Source organism: Tinamus guttatus, unplaced genomic scaffold (genome assembly GCF_059628265.1).
Source record: "Tinamus guttatus ecotype Peru unplaced genomic scaffold, ASM5962826v1 Tinamus_guttatus_pri_ptg000115l, whole genome shotgun sequence".
NCBI lineage: Eukaryota > Metazoa > Chordata > Aves > Tinamiformes > Tinamidae > Tinamus > Tinamus guttatus.
The window spans coordinates 9747788-9753787 of record NW_028288649.1 but is presented as its reverse complement, the minus strand read 5'-3'; positions in this window follow the sequence as shown (position 1 = coordinate 9753787).

Genomic DNA, 6000 nt, shown 5'->3' with positions numbered 1-6000 from the left:
TGCCTGTATCTCAGGCATGTACAGTGAATCTTTTTTTTTCTGTTTTTTGAGTTGGTGTCAGCTTCATCCAGCTGAGAGTGATTTGGGGTTTCACATAGAATGAAAGAGACTGTAGCTCTGCCTTGCAGTCATGGCATTAGTTACCCAGCAGGAACCTTACGTTTGTGATATACACACGCTTTCTAGCAGCACCCTAGTATCGTAGCTCTACTAATAGACGACCTGATGTCTCAGGGTTCATACAACACACAGAAGTCTATGCAAGTACAGACAAAAAGAACATGAGATTTGTGTTCATCCCAAGCGTTTCAGCAAAAAAAGGCCTACTGCAATTTATCTCAAATCCACTCAAAGAGTGAACTTGAAAAGAAAAATTCTCTAACTTCTCATCATGGACAAGTAATACATTAATTATTCCTTTCCTACTGTTTTTTCTACTAGTATAACTATATCACATTAATATACTTCCTGATTCAAAAACCATTCAGCCATGAAGTTCAGATACATTTACTGATCAGAAAGATTATTCTATATCCAGAAAGCACTTATATTGTTTATATTAATATCTGATCCTCTCAGATGCTTCATTGTGGTTCTCCTCTGAACATAGATGCATTTATTTTATGCTTTCTTCCATTCCTCTTTTTTTACTTCCTCCTTTCCGAGGAGTGTAAACTGAATGCATGGTTCCAGAAACCACAACCTAATGAAATGTTGAGAGGTTACTGCCAAATAGATGATCCTTAGCACTTCTTTTATGCACTCATATTCCTGTACTCATCTGTACAGATTTAGCTAGCCTGCAGCCTCTACATGAGCATTTGATCTCTACATTGAAGTTCACAGTGCAATATTCACTTTTCTATCCAAAACTGCTCATATACATGGGGAAAATGTCTCTGTTTATCCAATGTTTTCATCAGTACATCCTGCAGTCCAGAAGAATTTACTGGGAACAGTCAGAGGGTTAGTGTGAAAATAATGTGTTAAATCGGTGATATGAATGTGTTAAATGTGATTAACAGCCTCATATAAATGGCACCTGCTGTAGACATTCTAAAGGCAGTCCTTACCACAAACTTAGAAGCTCAGAAAACTCACACGCTTTCAAACACGTTCCTCTGGAATAAACTCTTTTAAATAAAGGTGGGGTCTGGCATTTTATATCACTGATGGAGTGAAAATCTCTTTGCGGGGAGGAACTATATACTGGCCTTAAGCATGGCAACAACAAGAGAAGATAATTCTGCACTAGCAGAAGGACTAACTGGGCAACTGACATTAAAATCATATTTTAAGGTCATAATGAAGCACCGCCATAATGGAGCCTCAGCTTGAATATAACATAGGCTTCTCTGAATTTATTTTTTGCTTTAACTTAATATGTGGTTGAACAAAAGCATATTTTAAGAGGGCAGCAACATTCAATCTTAACATTTCCAATGATGGAGAATCTAAACAATCTTTAATAAACTGCACCAATTATTAGGTACTGTAACTGATAAACCTGCTGAACTTCTTCCCGATTCTGCTTTGGCTTGCTCCAAATGCCAACCTTCAGACCTTATTAAGCCAGGAAGATTGGAGAAACTTATTTTAACTGTTTCTTATGCAACCTGTTTATAATGCGTAACCAAGTGTCCCTTACCCTTCTCCTTTATAAGGTCAGTAGATTGGGTTCTTATCCTTCACTGCGAGAGTTTTGCAGCCTTCTCGTCATTCATATGGGCCTTTCCTGATTTCTCCTGCATTTTCCAACATCCTTGCTCAGTTATAGACATGGAAAAGGCATGTAGAATCACAGCAGGCTTTGCAGAACACACTAGCAATACCAACAGAAATGACATGTGTACTGCAATCTCCAGCACGAGGTGTATGACCCAGCACTTGTGTGTGTTGAGAAATATGCTTTGCACCCATCTATGGAGCAGTGAAGACTCTCTGAAACTGGCAATCCATTCTCCTCAGTTTTAGCACTCTCCTGGTATTGATCCTATCTGAAAACTTCATCAGCAGTTCTGTCATTAAAGAAAAACGTTAAGTGGATTCCCAGTTGCAATTTGGATATTTTATTACGCACTTCCTTCTCCAGCCCAACCTGGCTCAGGGCTGCGGTCCTTTGAAAGCACTGAGCTGGGACACAGCCTTGCGGCCCCCGCCCCGGGCACCCGAGGGGCCCATCACACGCCACGCTGTTCCTGGCAGACAGGCACCGAGGAGGCTCGGCTGCCCTCAGACACGCTTTTCCCTGACGCCTGGCAGCAGCAGACACGACGCTCGCCGCGAACCCGGGTCGCTGCCCACAGCGAGGCCCAGGCCGCGCCTCGGGGAGCCGGGGAGGCCGCGGGCCCGCGCGTTGCCGCGGCAACGGCCCCGGCGCGCGGGGAGGGCGGGGAGGGGTGCGGCCACGTGACGCGCGGCCGAGCCGGAAGCGCGCGCCGCGTGCGGGCCGTGACGTGGCGGCGGCGGCGGAAGTGCGCGCGTGTTTTGGTGCGGGCCGAGGCGGCGGCAGGTGGCGGCGCGGGCGAGGCTCGGCAGCGCCCCCGCCCCGGGCTGCGCTCCGCTCCGCGGGGAGCGCCTCCCCCCACGGCTCCGGCCCGCTCCTTCCTGGCCCCGCATCGTCCTCCGGCCCCGCCGCGGGCACGCAGCGAGGCGCCGCCGCCTCCCGGCTTCCCTCCCTCCCTCTCTCGCGCGCGGCCCCGCCAGGTGAGGAGGTGGCGGGGGTGTCGGCGCGGGGGTCGCTGCGGGGCCGCCGGCGGGGGGATGTTGCTCGCAGCCCCTTTTCCTTCCGCTGCTACTGGCGGGCGGTGCGGGAGCGACGGGCCGCGGTGCGGGAGGAACGGGCCGCGGTGCGGGCTGCGCTGCCCGGCGGGCGGGCGGCGCGGAGAGAGGCCGCTCTGGCTTTTCCCGTCTCAAAATGGCGCCCCCGGTTTTCCCACTTCCCCTTATTCGCCTGCGTGCGGCTGGAAGGGAGCGGCCGGCGAGGGAAGGTCTTGGAGGAGCTGAGCCCGGCATCACGGCGGGGAGTTAGGGGCCTCCCCGCATGTGATGCGTTACAACTGCTCCGGCCTCTGCGGGGCAGCGGGCATCTCTCCCTATCCCCTGTGGGAGAGGGAATGGGAGGATGGGTCCTGCTCTCGCTCTGTCGCCTGCGGCCCGGAGAGGGGCGATAGATAAGGGAGGAAGGGATACATTCTCATCATGCATCAGCATCCAGGGAACCCTGAACCCATCACCACAGCAGCCTCCTGGCTCTTTATCTGGTTACTCCTTAATAAAGGCCCGAAGTCTGTATGTGCCTGTACGTAAGACTTGGTTGGAGCTAGGCATAAAGCTGTGTATAGTATGGTGGAAAGACAAACCTGTGCTCTTGTTGTGCGTGTTTTTTTTGTGTGTGTGTGTGGTTTTTTTCTTTTTTTTTTCTTATAAAGAAAAGTAGGATAGCTTAAAACTATCAGAATGCTGTTGAAAACAGTAGGGCCATGAAAGACAAAACTAGTCCCTCAGCATTCCCTCTTCTTTCTTCCTTTTTTTTTTTTTTTTAAAAAGCATTTAAAAAAAAAAAAAACTTGGGCTGACAATGGAAAAGAGAGATTGAACAGTTAAGCTGAAATTAATCAGTTCTGTTCAGGTAACCCTCGGAGAAAGTAGAAAAGCTTTAGCATCCCTGTGTGTTTTTTGTTGTTGTTTGTTTGTTTTTTCCAATTTGGTAGTGACTTTTTAGAGGTGTGGGAAAGCTAATTTGTGTATATTTTTACCGTATGAAAAGAAATGTCAAGAGAATATGAAGGTTAACTAAGATGACCAGAGACAATGACTATATAGCTATCATTATCTGTGTCTCCAGTACAATAAACTAGCTTATCTCAGAGCAACTCATAATATGCATAATTCTTATGAACCTATGAGATAGCTATTATCTGTAATTGGAAGGTCATGAATTTCTTCTGCTGTTGATTCACTTGTTTAACCTACTGCTTCATTATGTTCCAATATAAACAGGCTTACACGTGACAAATTTTTTTATAATCGTACCTGCCACTGCCTTGAATGCTTCAATGCCACCTGGGAAAGGACTAACAGAAAAAATGTCTAATAGGAGTACCTATCACATAATTTTGTTTAAAATATTTAAAACAGCAGTATCTAGATAGCCCAGTATAAAAAAGTTTAAAGTAGGTAATGGCAGTAACCTCAGTGTTGTGTAACTATTCTAGATACTGTCTGCACTGAATTTCAAACACAGTCATCCAGAAGCAGTCATTTACCAACTCTGATTTGCCAGAAACTTGAAACTTGAAAGCATAATTGTGTCTAAAATTCATTCAGTCATTGTAGAAACACTGTTAGCTGTCTTAATCCCATTGGTAGGCTGGCTTTTGTTACTAGTGATATTTTGGTTCTGGTACGTTAGCTTTCTTGTAGTTTCAAGTTGATTCGAACGCTTCTGTGTTTAATTGGTATGAGACACTAATTTGAACACTTACCTGGCTGAATAGATTCAATTTGTGAATTATCGCATTGAATCGTGAGACTGTAGGTGATGATTTATATATTTGTTTCAACCTCAAGCATAAGAAAATTCGTATGTTGATCTGTTAAAATGTCCATCAAAACACTTCCTTCTCTTACATAAAATTTGACAAATGCCGCCTAGCCACATAAAAGTTCCTTCTCTAAAGAGATTGTGAGAAGAGAATAAACCCAGCATCTGTTAAATTACTTGACAGGACTAACAGGAGTATTTTCCTAATGATATGCCCTGAACTTTCTGGCGTTTAAGCATGGAACTGCTATTGTGCTGGGGGCTACTCAAGAGTGAAAATTCCTACTTAGCAGGAGGTCCCTTCATATTGTCGTAATAGACAATTAAGAGTGCAAAATGATCTTTAGTAGCTTTCACAGAATGATTGAGGTTGGAAGGAACCTCTAGAGATCATCTTGTCCAACCCCTCCCTGCTCAAGTAGGGGCTTGAAAATGCTCAAGAAAAGGAATAAATTCTGTCATTTCCATACATATTAAGCTGTTTATCTATGAAACTATGCATGGCGTATTGAAAACCTTCAGAAATTGAAGGACTTTCCTCAGCAGATCTTTATATATGTCATTTATTTACATTGCTCCCCTTTACATTACTCAAGCCTTTAAACCTAATGACCTAATATAGGTCAAACGGTTGTATACTTTTGTGTAAGTGATTGAAAGTGTCTTGCTAAGGCTTGCTTTCTTCACATATTCCAAAAATTAAAAAGATTATTCAGCATACAAAACTTAAGCGGGTACTATATCTTTTCCTGGAGACTTTCATCAAAGTTCAGCATAGGTGCACTACACTGGTGCAGCTGCTAAGCAGTTAAATAATTGGTTGGAAGGCCATTTGTCAAAAAGACTTGAATTTACAGTCTGTGTGTTTGGGATACCAAAAGTACTTTCCCTTTATTCCATGTGTGTTTTGTTTTCTTTTTATGGTTCCCAGGCTAGTATTTTACAGATGACCTGAGAAATATGAACAAACATGGCCAGAGGCTAGGAGATTGTATGGAGGCTGTAGCATTGCAGACTACTTTTAAATACTTGTGAGGTGTTATTTTCAGCAAACAAATCTGAAAAGAACAAGCAGACAGTATTTTGTAATGACTATATGCCAAGCTGTAGAGCTGCTTTTCCTCAGATTAAGAAAATATTTTTGTCTTTTCATGTTTGGTTCCTGCCATGTTCCAAACTTATGGAACAGTTTCAGTATTATCTGAAATTCAAAGCATGATTTCCACTTAGGTTTGTGGAAGGTGATGATGAATTTCCTGTATATAAAAATGAGCTGGGTATGCTTTAATGTGTGGGGTGTGTTATTTGTGTGTGTGTGTGTGTGTGTGTTTTTTTTTTTTTTTTTTTTTTTTTCCCCCAGATGTGTGTTTTTTCTCCCAATCTGTTAAAAAGTGAGTGGTGTGATTGTGGTATTTAGTATTAGATATATTAATGTAACTATTAAATGAAGGATA